This window comes from Acomys minous (assembly GCF_964271855.1).
Source record: "Acomys minous genome assembly, chromosome: 13".
NCBI classification, from domain to species: domain Eukaryota; kingdom Metazoa; phylum Chordata; class Mammalia; order Rodentia; family Muridae; genus Acomys; species Acomys minous.
The window spans coordinates 83024802-83042857 of NC_140495.1; the positions used below are offsets into that span (position 1 = coordinate 83024802).

The window sequence follows — 18056 nt, forward strand, 5'->3', positions numbered from 1 at the left end:
TTGTATTGAGGGATTTTTTTCTCCACCAAATAATTTTGTGCTTTTTAAAGGAAAGTTCTCTAGATTGTTTGATTTTTGAAATTTTATTTTTATTTTGTGTTCATTAGTGTTTTGGCTGCATTTCTGTCTGTGTGAGGGTGTCAGAAACCTTGGAATTGAAGTTTCAGATCCCTGTGAGCTGCCATATAGCTGCCCTGTGGGTGCTGAAAATTGGACTCTGGTACTCTGGAAGAACAGCCAATGCTCTAATTCCCTGACCCTTCTTTCCAGCCTCTTATAGCTAGGCATGGTGGCGCATACCTGTAATCCCAGCACTCTGTGAGGCAGAGAATGTGTATTTCTATGAGTTCAAGGTCAGCCTGGTCTACAAAATGAGTCCAGGACAGGCAAGGCTACACAGAGAAACCCTGTCTTGAACTGTCCCCCCGCCCATTTTTTCAGTTACTAGCATAAACACAGAAATCAGACTCTAGATGAACATGATATAATGTAGGTATATCCCAAAGGACAATGAAAATTTTTATTCCCGCTTAAAGAAAAATGGAATGAACTAGAACATGCCTTAAAAGTGAATCAAGACATGACGGCATGTCCAACATACCTTATTTCTAGTGAATGTTATGCAGCAGTACTTCCAAGAACAGAATACTAAGTAAGCTTGTTTCTCCCACCATTATGGACTCTATGCCTATGGAAAACTATAACAAAACCCCACTTCTTTCTTTTATAAGTTGTTTTCAATCGTATTATTTTATCACAGCAACAGAAAAATAATCTAAATATACTTCAAAGTAGGCTCCAAGTCCTTAACAGAAAAAAAAAATTGGATCCTTACTTCAGTTTCCCTTACACTTGTAGGAACTGCCTAGTAATTAAAGCAATCCCTTTGTCTTTTTGCAGAGGTGCTGGGAATATAAACCCAGGCCCCAGGGTAAACTCTACACCACTTAACTTTATCTTCAAATCCCGAGGTACATTCAACTGTAAGTCTACTCTTACCTCCTATGCCCTAACAAATACATTAACTGCCCAACAAAAAAAATAATATTTAAAAAGGCTATGAATAGTAAAAGCATAGCAGGAAAATGTTTATAAATCCTTGTAATAATATAAATTCTACTGGCAAACAATCATGAGCACTTACGTGTTACAAGTGGACTCTGGGATACACAGGGTTCTCTTGCTACGGGCTCAAGCAAGAAACCTACAATAATTACACTAAAGATCTTGAGGATAACCAACTGACTTAAAAATATCTTAATAATAAATCTGTAAAAAAAATTAGGTTTGGTTTTTGGTTTTGTTTTAGATTTTAGTTTAATTAAAACATTGTCCCCTTCCCTTTCCTCCCTCCAAACACTCTCGTGTATCTCGCTCTCACTCTTCTTCAAATCCGTGGCCTCCTTTTTCACTAATTGTATGTATGCATTAGTTTCTAATGTTCAACAAAAATCTCATGCATTATTGGTGGTTCATTGTATATTCAAAAAGCAACAGTAAGGTGGTGAAATATGAAGTAAAAACCAACAACAGAGATATGTAATCTGTAACAGCAAATCTCACTTGAAATTGTTCTGGTTCAGTAAGAATTTATTATATCAAACACAGTACAGTGTGATATGATCACTAAACCAAATAACCAAAGTCATACACCTATAATCCCAGCACTCAGGAGGCAGAAGCAGCAGGCTGATCTCTATGAGTTCGGGGTCAGCCTGGTCTGAGTTCAGGACAGCCAACGCTACAAGGAGAAACCCTGTCTTGAAAAAATGTAAAAATTAAAAATAAGTTTAAACCAGGCATGGTGACGCACGCCTTTAATCCCAGCACGCTGGAGGCAGAGGCAGGCAGATCACTGCCAGTCGGAGGCCAGCCTGGTCTACAAAGCAAGTTCATAACAGCCAAGGATACACAGAGAAACCTGGTCTCGAAAAACGAAAAAAGTTTAAAATGTGACTGTAATCAAATACATAGGTAACAATATAATAAGTATCCCAAGTAGTTGTAATTTAACATTTTTTAAATAGACACTTTAGATGCATGTCAATTTCAATCCAATTTTCAATTTCTTACATTAATTAACTATGCTGTACAAGGATATAGTTAATGAAAGAAATGTACACTATTAGAGAAAACAAAAAAAGAAGGGAACTATATAGGCAAAATCAGCAACCCAGAAGACCATCCATAGAGAGAGGCTGACACACAACTGACTTCCCCAGCAGTCCACATGCAGAACTCTTTACCACTATTTCAAAGAAGGAAGTGCCAGTTCTTTCTCTAGTTATTTTCATGGGACTTGCATAAATATTGGAAAATATAGAAATAGAAAATAGATATACACATGCAAATATAAAAATATTGTCAGTGTATAAGTTACTGCTATCCTGGGAATCAAATAATTTATGTAACATCTGGTTTCATATTTTTATAATTTTTCTTAATTAACATCCATATTTAATGCCTAAGTGCTCAGACCATCTCTCTCTCTCTCTCTCTCTTGTGTATGTGTGTCCTCTTTCTCTCTCTCTCTCTCTCTCTCTCTCTCTCTCTCTCTCTCCTCACTCCAACTATGCATCTTGATTTTGTTTTTATTTCAATTGAATGTTTCTAGGGGAACATCTAAATAGACAAAAACCAAAATTTTATTGAATACAATAATTTTAAAATGGAAACAAAAGAAGTAAACCAACTTTAAAAAAATATTACTGAAGTCCTAGGAATTTCCACATGTGCCTACAATAGTTACACATTAAAAAAGGACTCAAGACTACTTTTTAAAAATCATAAAAGCATAATTTTAGTATTATTTAAGCTTTATTGACCTCTTCCTAACTTCCAAAATAAGTGAAAAGCAAAGCCATGCTCTCACTTCCTAACCTAGCTAAAGCTCTCAGTGCATGTACCTGCTAAGCCACAGACCGTCACCACGAGAGCATCTCCAGTTCAGGGCAAAGCTGGGTTCACAAAGTTTGTGCATCAACCCAGCCACATGAACGTCCCACATCCTCTGCCAGCCCCTTCCATTCCAATGTCTAACTGAGACAGCACATCCATCCTGCACATCACCACAGCCTGATGAGTGACCACGACTATCAGTTACATATGCTGTCTTAGTTTGTTCAACTGGCCAGGCAGACCCGGCCACGAGCTACATTCCAACACTTTCTCAGTCACAAATACATTGGAAACGTCTCTCTAAACAAAACTCAAAATTGTATTATCTGAAAGACTGACCTACCAATTCTTTATACCTTCCCTGACATAAAACCAATGAAAGAAGTCCATATTCCCAAGGTAATATCACCAAATCAAAAATAATATCAAATGCCAGAACAATAGTGCCGCAAATGAAAACTTACTAGTTCCAAAAATGTTCGCCAATGAGAATTGTTTAAATTAATGCCAGGAAAAAGAAACCAAAATAACAATTACAAACATAAAGAATTAAGGACACAATAATAGGACACAAACAAATGCCTCAAAGATTTAAAGATGATAGGAATAAACCTCTGAGTAAAGTTCACGACAATATTAATATTCACCTAAATGAAATCAAGGTAATTCAGAATCTGACAACAACTGAGTTCAGTAAAGAGACAGGAATATAGAGGAAAACTGAAGCTGAAATGAAGATGGAACTGAAAACCCCAATCCAATTAGAAAACTCTACAGGAAAGCCTGAAAAGTAGAATAGATGGAGAAGATAGACTATCAGAACTTAAATTGAAATAAAAATTGCACCACTCAATCAAAGGATATGAAAAATTATTAAACACATAATATAAAAACAATATGCTGGAATTAGAAACACCATGAAAGGATCAAATCTACAAAGAATGGGGCGGTAAAGCACCTTAAGTATTAATGGTCTGAACTCCATAATCAAATGACAAGTACTAGTTTCATATATTAAGAAACTACAGGGTTTTGGTTTGTTTTCTATAATAAGCATCACTTTTAAGAAGAGGGAATACTTCACAATGATAGGATGAGGAAAAGTATTCCAAATAAATGGAACCAGGAAACAAAGTATCACTGTCTTAACATCTGACAAAATATATGGCAAGCTGAGATTTTAAAAAAAGATATACAGACCCATTCTAGCCTGGGGAATATTAACCAAGAAGAGAGTATAATCCTAAACATTTATGTATCAAATGTAGGAGTATATGACTGAACTTCAAGACAAAGATTAACTCAAATATTACGTCTTTTAATTCTCTACTTTCTACAATGAATGGGTCATTTGGTCAAAACCTCAACAGAGAAACATCAGAATTAAGTGACAGCATACACCAAAATGCCCTAACAGATATCAATAGAATATCATTACCTGATACCAAGAACATATACAGCACTCCATGGAAGTTTCTATAAAATAGACCACATGCTGGGACATAAAATAAATCTACCAAATACATTACTGAAGTGGTTCAGTGTATTCTATCAGATTTGAAACCAAAGCTTAAAAATAAACAGGAAAAAATTTTACAATAATCACATGAACTTCATAGACATTAAAACAATATATTATGGAATGCTGACTAGATCAAAGAAAAACAGGAAAGGAAAAAATCTCAAAACGAAATAAAAATAAAAAGAGCATAACAAAATGTATGAAAAACCATGAAAGCAGTACCCTGAGGGAAGTCAATAGCTCTAAGTGCCTACATTAAAATTAAAAGAAAAATCTTAAGGAGTTAGAGTAGAACATAAATGAATGCAACTTGAGGATTTGATGGCAAAGAAGAAGCCAAAGTCAAGTCAAGTAGACAGGAAAAAAATAATAGAAATCAAAACACAAGTTAATTAAATATAGGCAAAGAAAAGAATACAAAAAAATCAACAAATCTAGAAGCTGGCTCTTTGAATAGATAAACAAGATCATCAAACTACTTAGTCCAATTAACAAAAAGAAAGGCAAATTATCAAAATCAGAGATGGACAAGGAAATCTTACAAAGACCCCCAACAAAATTGACAATATTATAAAGGAATACTTTTAAAATGTATACCTTTAAAGGAAAGAAAAAATTAGACAAATTTCTAGATTCATCCAAGGAGCTGAAACAAGTGACCAACAACTTAAAACAGATGCAAAAAATGGGGAGATTTAAAGCCTTCAACTAAAAATGCCAAGGCCCAGAGTGATTGAGAGCAAAATTCTACGAGAATTTCAGAGACCTACAACTAGTATTCCTTAAGCTCTGCAAAAAACAAAACAAAACAAAACAAAAAAGAAAAAGAGAAGTACTTCTAAACTTCTATGAAGTTTACTACATCACCCAAGCCAGGTAACAACAAAGCAAAGCAAAGCAAACAAACAAACCAACCAAAAACCTACAAGCCAATATCCATGATGAATATAGATACAAAAATTATCAATAAAATATGTGCAAAATGAATATAGGCATATATCAATAAGATCATTCACTACGATCAAATTTGATTTAGCTAAGAGAAGCCCGGAGGGTTCAATATATGTAACTTATTAAATGTAATAATCATATCAACGGACTCAAAAGTAAAAATCACAAGAAAATATCAATAGATACAAGATAAAAAAAGCCTTTGATAAAATCTAACATGACTTCATCATAAATTATTATGATTATTAGAACAGGATGGGAGATTAGATATCTCAAGCTACTAAAATCTATATATGATAAACTCACATATAATATCATCCTAAATGGAGAAAAAACTTGAACTAATTCCATTAAAATCAGAAATGACACAGGGCTGTTATAGCGATAGCATGAGCTAGATCAATATGACAAGAAAAGGAAATAAAAGGAATGCAAATGGGTAAAGAAAATCATTTTCTCTACTTAGGGATGATATAATGGTATAATTTGCTGATATATTATAATTAAAATATAGCAAAAATTACACACACACAAACACTTCTTGAAATGATCAATCTTTTAGCAAAGTCAGGGACACAAGATTCAGGTTATAAAATTCAGTAGCCTTTCTATATACAAATACACTTAGAGATCATAGAAACACTGCCATTTACAGGAGTTCCTGGGAGGGAAAATCTAAGAGCATACCCATTTGTGTTGGTTTGAATGGAAAGAGCTTTCATAAGCTCATATGTTTAGCTACTTCGTCCTGCTTTGTGGAACTGGAGAATTAGTAGTTGAGACAAAAACCATAAATACACAACCGGTCACAATGCCGAGACAAACTGACTGTGGGGTGTCAGTCCTCCACAGATACATCAACAACACAATCCTTGCATCAAGAACTCAGGGAACACAGCAGTATGAGACTGTGTCATCTACATAAAAGGGGGAGTTGTACCTATGAAATCCAAACTATATGGTCACTTAAAAGAAGCCTACACAATACCAACTGACATAGCAATGTGGATGGGGAAAATCTGACATGGCCTCACCCCCTAAATGAAGGGTTACAGACAATTAATGGCTGCTAAGAAAGAGAATCTGTCTTCCTGACAAGTTATCCAATCCCAAGTATTAAGCCATAAATGCATACACATAGGACCTGATACTAAGCAGACTGTACAGGCTGCATTTCTTTATAGAAACAGATGTGTGTATGTAAAAATAATTAAATAATAAACAGTCAGGGATTTGAAAGACAGCCCTGGTCACAGGAGGAATTGTAGGCTTAGATGGTGAGGTCAAAATGATTTAAATGCAGTACTCATGTATAATATTCTCAAAGATAATAAATAAATGTTTGCCAAAGCATCTCTAAATTTAACATTTCATCTTTACCTAGTCAGATTGGTTAATATAAAAACTGACAATAAATGCTAGCTATGACAGAGGTGGGAAACACCCATTACCTTTTGACAGACTACAAACTGCTACAACCATTACAGAAATCAATGTAGAGAAATCTCAGAAACGCAAAGTAGATCTACCAAATGACCCAGCGAGACCACCTCCTTTGCATATATCAAAAGAACTTGATATTCTACAGAGAGATACTTGCTCAGCTATGCTCACTGCTTATCTATTCATATTAGCTAGGAAATGGAAACAACCCAAATTCCTTCAATTGATGAAGATATAATGAAAATGTAGCAATATGGAATTTTATTTCTCTGTAAAGAAATAAGCAATTATAAAATTTTCAAGTAAATGAATGGAAACAGAATACATAATATTCAGTGATGAAGGAGGAACAAGGGAGGTAATACAGAATTTGAAAAAGCCATAAATAACATTTTATAAGCTTACTAGAAATAAATATATTTCCTATATTATGTATGTACTATATAGTATACATGATATATATTACATAATACTCAAAGTAGATATGAGAGAGAGAGAGAGAGAGAGAGAGAGAGAGAGAGAGAGAGAGAGAGAATTTTAAATGGAATTAGAGTACACAGGATGAAAATACTCTTCCCAAGAGCTACACAAAAATTCCAGTGCCAATATGTTGAAACTTCTCTTCAAGTTCTTCAACACGGTAATCCAATGAAATAACAAAACAGTACAGACTACTGTCATTGGCCTTTGTTTCCTTCCTATTGCTTAAAACAGCACACACTTCAGAAACAGGATTTGGATGAATGAAGATGGAACTGACCTGGAGCCTCCTCCCAGGGGACAAGCGCTCAGAAGACTAGAAGGTGTTAATGCAAGCTGTGAAACAAGGAAAGAAATCAATAGTCCTACCCAGATATAAAACCTATGCACTATAACAATGTTTGGCCTGGCAATATATCCTCAATGATATAATAGTGACACTTTTAGCTTGGGAATAACCAACACCTGTCTAATTGGACTTTAAGACCTGCTTAGGAAAGAACTAATGCTTGATATAGTAAACAACTACCAAGGGTAAGAGAGGGCATAGACCCTAAAGGATGACCTACTACACACACACACACACACACACACACACACACACACACACACACACACACACACAAATTCCTGGCTTTATTCTAAGCACTTAAACTTATACCCACAGACAACTGTAGCTCTCAACTCTTATCAAAGAGGCTTCTTTTTGCATCATTCCGAGACTATTTCAGAGATGCAAAATTGGTCAGAAGGCATAGAGTAAGTGACAATGGAGTGCACAACCCCATCTAATACATCTACAATGCAAAACCTACACTTAAAAGTCAGGGAACATTGTTGAGAGAACAGAGAGATTATAAGAGCCAGCGGCCCAGGATGCCTGCTGTGAGATACTCTCATCCAGTCATGACCGTGAAATTCCAACAATATGAAAGAAAACCTGCATAATGATAACACTTGATATAACATGAGTGGGGGATACTGCTATAGGCAGTCGATGGCTGGAACAGCAGAGTTTGTGTTCTCCAAGCTTGAGTCCCTGATGGGCTATCCAGTCCTCTATGGTCAGCCTAAAACTCATGTAAATACGAACAACACAAAATGGAATCAACAGGTTTTATACATACAAGCACATCATAATAATTTAAGAGGGATCATGAATTTAAGCAGGAGTAGGAGGGATATAAGAAGAGTTGGGGTGAAAAGGAGTGAAATGTAATAAATTCTCAAAAAAAGTTTTTAAAGAGCAAGAAGCCCACTAAAATATAAATTATCTATTAGTTTGTTGTCACAAAGTGGGTAGAGATTTTTTTCAAACTTTAGACCTTACATAACTAAGTTAAATGAACACATCTCCAACAGTAAAATATCAAGATTTTGTAAATGTAAATTTCATACATTCTGCAAATTCAGAAGTTTTTACTGTAAGGTATCTTCAAGAACTCTAAAATTCTTTTTAAAATTACCAGTTTGTATTAAAACTCACAAATCAAAATTTTTGTTAATTTTAATAAGAGTAATATGGGCAATGACAGATAAAATCAATGATATAACAACATTCTAAAATAAAAATGCTTAGTATGTTAACAGTGCATTTATCTCATTTTAGAATTAAGCACAAAATCTTTTCATTTTCTAGTTACATACTACATAAAGTTATTTAATATTTGGTATTAATTTTCAGGGCCATTCCTGCTCTTTTTAAAAACTAAAATTGTCTCACCCCGTAGCATCCAATAATCAGGTCAGTATGTACTGAAAACAGCATTAACTACTCTGAAAATGGGCAGAGCAATATTCTACAACACAAACCTTGATTTAATAGAAGAACGAGGACAGGCCTGAGAGAGACTCTTGACAACGAGATGGAGATCTGGCAAGTATGGACTTAGCCCAACCTTAGGCACAACAAATAATAAGAAGCAATGAGGCCAGTCATAGAGAGGAAAACTGAGAGTCAGAATAGAGCAATTGGGTCATCACATGAGGTTTTTAATGAAGTATAACATAACACTCAATTCTAACTTGAATAATACTAAATTTGGTTAAATCACAGAGAAAATTAAAAAAAATTTTAAAGCAGTCAAATGTTTAAGATACCTGCCAAAAGTCAGAGACTATGGTAATGCTGGGACTGTCAAAGAAATTGGGTGGGGGAGTAACAGTCAATGAAACTATCAACGACAAAAGAACCTCTAGAAGATCAAGCTTAGTAAAGAAGAGTAAACGTTAGATTTGCACATATTATGTAATTACCTGCTATGGATTTCCTCTAGACGCTGCAACAGAAATGTACAAAACAACAAGCAGCAGTACATAAGCTACAACCACATTTTTTTTGGATTGTCTTTTAAGACAAGATCTCACTATGTAGCCCTGGCTATCCTGGAGCCCATCATCTCCTACTGCGCCCAGGAGGACTGAGAGCCCTGAGTGCTGTCAGGCCCAGCCCTAAAAACTTCAGCTTTCCAGTATAGAAATAGGTTTAAATAAAAATAAAATCCATATTCTCCTAACGGAGAATTCAGTATATTCAGAATTCAGAATTCACAAATTCAGTGTCTTTCTGGCTTCTAGTTATCACACCACATCAGAACAGGAAAACATTTACTATTTCACAATTTGACAACCCTGTTTGCCCTGACACACCAACCAAAGACAATGCAAGCAAAGAATCTAGACCCCTGTTCACATGTAGCCTACGGACAGCTCATGCTCCACATGAAGAAGGGGAGAGCAGGGGAGCAGGGGGAGCAGGGGGGGAGGGAAGGGCACTGCCTCTGATGTGAATTCTCCTGCCTGGGATTTGATCACTGTCACTGGCAGAGAAGCCCTGTGAGAACACAGAGGAAGGGGTGCAAGATATCCAGATGAGACCTGACAGGCTGTGGCCGGAGGGTGGGGGAGAAGGACCCCATGGGTCAGCGGTCTAGGGGAGGGGAACAGGGTGGAAGGAGAAGAGTAGATGGGAACAGGAAGATAAGAGCGAGGGGATTACAATCGAGATAGAATGTGAATAAATTGTAATTTAAATTTTTTCAAAAAAGGAAATAATCTATTTTCAGTAAAAGAGGAAAAAAGAAAAATAAAATGCCAAAAAGTTAAAAAAAAAAAAAAAAAAGAATGAAACCAATAGGAACACTAACACAGAAATAGGGAGTTGGGGAGTCGCATGTGGCTTCAACCCTAGACAAAGCACTATAGGCAAGTAAGGAATGTTGAGTAAGAAAAACGGTCCTTTTCAGAGAAAAGTGCCTCAGTTGTTCGTCCAATACTAAGTGGCCAGCCCTGCATTCATATACAGTCAAGTAATAATACACAGACTGAAAAAATTATATTCGTATATTTAAGAGTGTATATTTGTGCATGGCACAATTATGTGTAGGCACGTGTGCACCTGCATATGCATGTGCATGTGTGTTGTCTACAACAGAGTCAAATAAAAAGAGACTATAAATTTGATCAACAGAAAGGGAGGAGAGTATAGGAGAGGGATTGAAGAAATGAAAAGGAAAAGGGAAATGAAGCTATTATTATATTTTCAAAGTAAGTTTAATATATGACAGAACAAAACTAAAAAAGATACCTAGAGCATGCCAATGTTAACAGTTGTAGAGAAAAAGATTTAAAAGGAGTAAGTTGTAAACTTATAGAAGCTTAAAAGTTATAGTCCATTTAAAAGAAAATAAAAGGCCTCTCGCTCCAATAGCAACAGAGCACCAAGAGACCAGGATTCCAGCACAGTGGCCTCAGAGGTCAGCACAGGGCCCATGTTTGGTTCCAGTGGGCCCATGGCTCCCGGAGACATTGAAGCCTTGGTTCTTGTGGGCTGAAGGGTTAGTGAGGAGGTAGAGTTCTGACTTCTGAGGTCAGTGATCTCTGCAGGATCTGAGTCTCCACTGCTATGGCCCTAGAGATTACTTTGAACCTGTGGCTCTGACCACAACCCCAACACAGTAGACAGACTTCCAGGGTCTGAAGCTTGGTTCCTCATCTCCAGCTAGCTCATAGCATCCAAGGGGAGCCCAAGGCTTTAACTCAGTCTGGTTACCTTAATGTTTAGTGTGCAGCACTACCCTAAATCTAACTGACATAAAGGAAAGAAAGGATCACGTCAGAGACTCCATTTGACAATCAACATCAAATTTCACCAGTACCCATAACTGAATTTCATGCAGATATTCCTCAAAAAATTGGTTAAAGAGAAAAAACCCAATAAAGTAGGTTCCATATAATCATACCCAAAATGCTCTGAAATACTCAGAACAGTGTATTCTCTCACCTAGTTGTGTCTTTTCTGTGTTACAGCTCTTGGTATATGGTTACTAATATGTAGTCAGATCAGAAATGGTAAGAATGATTGTGATTAATGTGTTATTTGGGATACAGCTATTGATGAAGATATATATATATAGTCTCAAAACTTTAGATACATGATATAAATGAAGATTTATAGAGACAGATTCATTTCCTAAGTTCCGTGACTTTAGAGAACCTGACTAATAGAGGGGGCATAAATGTTCACTGCACATGTGCACACTGTTTCCGGGGAGAAGACCAACCAAATCCAATACAGTGATAAGATGGAATATGGTTTTGTTTTATAAGGTCAAGTAAATTTGGAAAATTTGAGTTAAGTCACCTGATGTGATTGATTGTCTGAATGAAAAGTGACAATACAGGCTCATGTATTTCAACTTGTTCCTCAGCTAATAGCATTCTTTGGGAAGGGTGGGAAGGGCGTCACGAAGGGGTGGGCTTTCAGAGTTTTTAAGACCTCATGTCACTTCCTGTTCTATTTGTGTTCTCCTTATCACCTTCTCTCTCTCTCTCTCTCTCTCTCTCTCTCTCTCTCTCTCTCTCTCTCTCTCTCTCTCTCTCCCTCCCTCCCTCCCTCCCTCCCTCCCTTCACCCCTTTGTCCTCTCTGCTTCCTCTGTGGAGATAAAATGTGACTAACCATCTTTCTTCTTCCATGCCACATCTGTCTGGTGTCATATCTTCCCTACCACGATGGACTAGGAACCATAGGCCAAAATAATCTAAATCTTCCATAAGTTGTAGTTTTTTGTTTTTATTTTTGTGTTATTTTTGGGGGGGGGCTTGGTATTTTATCTCAGCAACAGAAAAAATAACTAATACAGAATATTTCCAAATCTCTTTTTTTATTATTAATTTATTCTTGTTACGTTTCAATGGTTATCCCATCCCTTGTATCCTCCCATTCTTCCCTCCCTCCCATTTTCCCCTTATTCCCCTCCCCTATGACTGTTCCTGAGGGGGATTACCTCCCCCTGTATATGCTCATAGGGTATCAAGTCTCTTCTTGGTAACCTGCTGTCCTTCCTCTGAGTGCCACCAGATCTCCCCCTCCAAGGGACATGGTCAAAGGTGAGGCACCAGAGTACGTGAGAAAGTCATATTCCACTCTCCACTCAACTGTGGAGAATGTTCTGACCATTGGCTAGATCTGGGTAGGGGTTTAAAGTTTACCACCTGTATTGTCCTTGGCTGGTGCCTTAGTTTGAGCGGGACCCCTGGGCCCAAATCTGCCTACCATAATGTTCTACTTAATATGTCACCATATTCTTCTATCATCGAACAATGTATTCAGTACTATCCTACTTTTAACCATGCTATCCTTTCCAAAGCAGCTCTTGGAAAAACATGTCATGAAATACACCTCGAAGATGCTTACTACACTATTTCTGGAAGGGAAAAAAATGGTATCTGGAATGTGGCAGATAGTGCCCTAACCAAAGAAAACACTAACAGGGTAGTAAGAGGCTTTTGACATTTGTTTCTAATTGCAACTGCCTAGACTGAATACTTGTCTACTTCTAGCCCTACTAAAATTCCCATATGCTTAGTTACTGGCTCCTCTGAAACTGAACTGGCCAAATTCAGAATCAATATACAATTAAAACATGCATCCACATACCCTCATGGAAAACAAATGAGAGGTTTGACAAGGTGTTTTATGACAGCGTATCTTGAGTTTTAATATCTATATGATTTTTCCAGAAATTTTAATAAAATAAAAACTGCTCTAGGAGGTATGGTGCTGGACTCAAGATTCTGCATTTTGTAGAAAACTCTAAGGTGGTATCAAGACTGGTAACCTATACATCATGCATTAAAAGAAAAAATACAGCACACACACACACACACACACAAAGTTGATGCTTATAACTAACTAATATTTGTGGTTTTATATTTTAAATTGCTCTCCAAAGGCCTAATTCTTCCTTCAGAAATCAATTATTTTTCATTTCTTAATAAGATAAAAACTGCACAAGAAATAAAGATAATATATACATAGCATTATTATCTGAAAACCATTATACATGTGTGTGTGTATATATATACACACACACACATGATGCATTATACATAAAACCATTTCAGACAGTCACAAAATGACATTAAAAGCAGCTTGTGCTCTACATCTTCACTCTTGTTCTGTTTTGGAATTCCCACACTGGAAAATAAAACAAAAACAAAATAGAACAGAACAAAAAACCCTCACTTTCAAAGAACAGAGAGCTCTCTAATCTTACCAACCACAAGGCTTCAAATATAAAATTGCCCCCATCCTGAAATAACATGCGTGAAGCCAGGATATTTACCCATGATTTACCGAAAGCAACAGCTCATTTTAATAAACCATCCCAAAACATAGAATTGATGGAACCAACTGCTGTGTTAGGCATACACAACAGCTGATCAAAATCATTGAAGAATTTTTATTTTATTTTAGGTTTTGAAGTTTTTCTCCTATCTTGATAGTGCGATCACTGAAATAAAATCAGCTCTTTGAATCAATGAAATAACATTCTAAACTACAAAACTGGTAAACAGGAATATTAAAATATATTAGATCATACACAAATTAATGCATATACAAAGACTAATAACTACTTTTATAAAATGTATTTTATGTAACAAAACGAGGTTTAAAGTAATTATTTATGCTGTGTATCTAGGTATGAAAACAGAGCACATGTCGTTCAGCAGCTTTACATGTGACATACCACCTTTATTCCTTACCAAGAAAAACTTAGTGAATTAGAAATTATTTCTCCTTATAAGTTAAACCTTTTCTCATTTTACTTCACTAAACACAAAGAAAAACCTTTACATATTATATGATACCAAAAGTTGAATTTCTGTAATGAAGCAATTTTGTAGTATTTTTGTTACCGTGAAGGACAAAGATTAGCCAACTGTTTAGAGTCTTTTCCTTTATGTTGTGCATTTGATCACTAACAATGCTGTGTGAACAGCCAACAGAAGGCTGACATTTTATAAAATATGCAGTGATAAAAACTAATACTGTAGCATCTGGGAGCAATATATAAAATGCAGAAATACACCTAATAACTGTGATCCTAAATTATGAGCTACTTACTTTTAAAAGTTAAATGGGGGGGGGGGGAAGGGGAGAGATACCTAAGATTAAAGAAAAAAAGTGAAAGGCTTCTTTTATAATTTTTGTGTTGTATTTCTAAAGACAAAGTTTTAAAAATACAACCATTACACTCTTCTCCCTCTCTAAGAACTTAGAAGCTAGAGGCCTTGTTGGAATGGGATATCCGAACTATTTATTTTTTAACAACTGAAGAGCATAGTACAAAACTGTCAATGAAAGATATACAAAATACAGAGGAAATTTTCTTCACAGGTATTTACAATTCTCAAAACTGTTTAATCATAATGCAACATTGCCATTTTAAAAGATCCCAAAGACCTTGACCAATTTGATTTTTAAAACTATAATAATCTAAATGGGTATGTTCTTTATCCAGTGTTAATATATATGTCTAAAATATAAGCCTAAAACATTCATAGGGCAGCACAACAAGGCAAAGATGCTAAAATATACTTAAATTATCTTAACTTTACTACTAAATATGTTTTTAATCACCGATTATTAACTTACAATCTAAGTTAAATACTATCTAAGACCAATCTATATGAATTATCTACACAGCATTTGGTTTAATAAGTCACCTATCTCCATCAAAATCAGAGTCCCCAGAACTTTTCCAGTTTTTATAAAAATAAATACTAAAAGATAACAAAAAAATATAAGAACTATATTCAGTGCTTCAAGAATTCCAAATTACATTTTGATTAGAGAAAATACACAATGGTTAACAATATGGGAGGCACTGCTTTGTGATTATAATTAGCATCTGAATTTAGGGATTTTGTTCCTTAATGAACACCACAGGTCTGTTAGTCTTAGTATACCATTTTGTATCACTTAATGGAGATAATTCTTTTCCCTTCTCATATTTACTTCAATGCTATTTAATATTTTAGGCCATTACAGTAAGTTAAACAGCAGTCTCAATATCACTATTCACCTCCCACTAGACAAGTAAAGGCATTACAAAACAGAGAAGATATGTTTACACGTATAATGTTTATAATGATAATATTTATGAAAATTATTATTTTAGATTATACAAGGACTTTTAGTGTTACTGAATACTTTGTCTTTCTTTTAAACAACATCAACTTTGTACACATCTTCAAACTTCAAAACATCACACCTATGGTGCGATACTATGTAATCCACTAAATGTAACTTAAAGCTAAAATAAAAGCTATGTAATATTTTTAATCTTATCTTATTCAATTATGAAGACAGATTTCATGTATTAGCTAAAAAATCTTAATCATTTAAGTTTATGCAATCCTTTAAAAAGTATTTTGTCTCTATTGCACATGTATTTACATCACATAATAATCACCTTTACTGAAATTGTTTTAACATAAGAATGTGTTAATTATCCTTTCCTTTTATTATGTGGTTGAAAGTACTCATAGTATTATCAATATTACTTAGTAATAATCATTACTATGTACATTTAGAAAGAAATAACTCTTAGGCTATTTAAAATTTTGTGATTTTAAAAATAATCTTTTCAGTTAAATGTTCATTTTTTTAAAATTATACTGATGACAGAAGAAAAATGAAATAAATTTTTAGTATTTTTTCATCAAAATAATATATCATGTTCACCAACTGCTTACTAAACAAATAACTGAAATAGCTCCTGAATTATTTCTTCTTTGTAGAATATCAATTTCAATAAAAAGTCAGTCCTCAGCTATCTTGTTTAGCTCAATAACAGTACATAGATCCAAGCAGTAAATGTTTACAAGGAAAAAAATGAGCATTTATAATGGATTATGCATAGGCTAAGAGAGGTGCTGTTCCACAGTTAAAATCCAATGAAGAAACAGGAAATACAGGACCTAGATCCAGGTAGGCAATGTTCAGATTTCAAATGTCAATCTACTAACAAAGCAGAACCACTGAAAAGTTCAAAGGAGGAGAGCAGCAGGGTAAAGGCAGTGCTTTAGGAAGATTAATTAGTCTGACAGCAATAAACACTAAACATTTGATATCACAGCAATGCTACCAATTAAGAGATATGAAATAGTTTAAAAATAAGGTTTTAGAGGATTGGGTATGGCTTCGTGGGATAGTACAGAAATGGCAGAAACACAAACTAAGACTATACACTGACTGATTAGGTGTGATGGACAAAGGGGGAGACGGGGAATTCCTAGATGTCAAAAAAAAAGAAAGGAAGGAAGGAAGGAAGGAAGGAAGGAAGGAAGGAAAGAAGGAAGGAAGGAAAGAAAAGAAAAAAGAAAAAGAAAAGAAAGAAAAGACCTTAAAAATTAAAGAAAGAAAAGCCAGTGCATGTTTAACTAATGACGTGTGAAAGGCAATATGGTGCTATCTTTTCTCAGTCTGAGGATAATGAAAAGTGCGTAAGCTGGTAGGACTGGAACTGGAAACACATTCACAGCAGTACAGATTTCAAAGTATTATACAAAGATTAACATTAAAAATAGAAGAATCTTATTAAGATGGAATAGTTTAAAATCATGAGATGGGAAGAGTAAAAAGAGCAGATTACTATAGTAGTCAATATGTTCCAGGAAAACAGTAAGGAATGACTGACCTTAGAACACAGCACAGGTTCACTACCGGGTCAAGAAGCATGACTCAGGAAGGAGCACACAATGCCACAGGTTCACTACCGGGTCAAGAAGCATGACTCAGGAAGGAGCACACAATGCAAGGCTATTATACACCCAGGGGGCCTGGCTCAGACGGCTCATGGTGTAGTCCAGTCTACTCTGCAACTCACATTTTACCTACCTAACAACATTCTTGCAGCAATAACTTTTTAAATGATTTTGTTTGCTTGCACAGTTTCGGGGTTTACTTTTTGGATCAAGGTGGACAATGGTTAGTACATAAATCAAGGGGATGGTGGAAACTATAAAACTTTTACACTCCTAAGTTCCTTTTGTCTTGTTTCAATGATTCTAGAATGCAGAGAAAATAAATCCTCATACAAGACATGGTCTCAGAAAAATTTTTGAGCTAAAACAAAAATATATTCATGTCTTGGTAGTATTTGTTTCTTCTATTTTCTCCTTGCCTATATTATATCTTTCTACCATTTTCTCAAATTTAGTTTGGTTTGTATTGTAAACTACACACTATATTCAGGTATTCCTTAATTTCAATAAACTAGTACAAAGGGAAGAAAAAGAGACCAAGAATGCCTAAAGTTTTAAAATGTCAAAACACTGATGACGCCCACTTAAAAGGTAAATTACACCTTTATGAATTTATGAAATAAGTAACTTATTCCCCATCCCTCATCAAGGAGAACTTTTAACTTTTGGAAAATAAGTGTACATATTGGTCCAAACGAAGAGCAGTGA

At 35.2% G+C, this 18056-nt stretch overlaps 1 protein-coding gene across 13 annotated transcripts in view; it reads right to left on the bottom strand.

Moving 5' to 3' along the window:
• The window catches only part of TBC1D5 (TBC1 domain family member 5), a 450634-nt gene that overhangs the window by 365922 nt on the left and 66656 nt on the right, over positions 1–18056 (bottom strand). For 3 of the 13 annotated variants that reach the window (XM_084754672.1, XM_084754681.1, XM_084754670.1), the window contains one exon: positions 7575–7630. The exons of the other annotated variants lie outside the window; for them this stretch is intronic. The gene's annotated coding sequence lies outside the window, so the exon portion shown is untranslated. The remainder of the gene's footprint in view (positions 1–7574; positions 7631–18056) is intronic. 13 annotated transcript variants of the gene reach the window in all.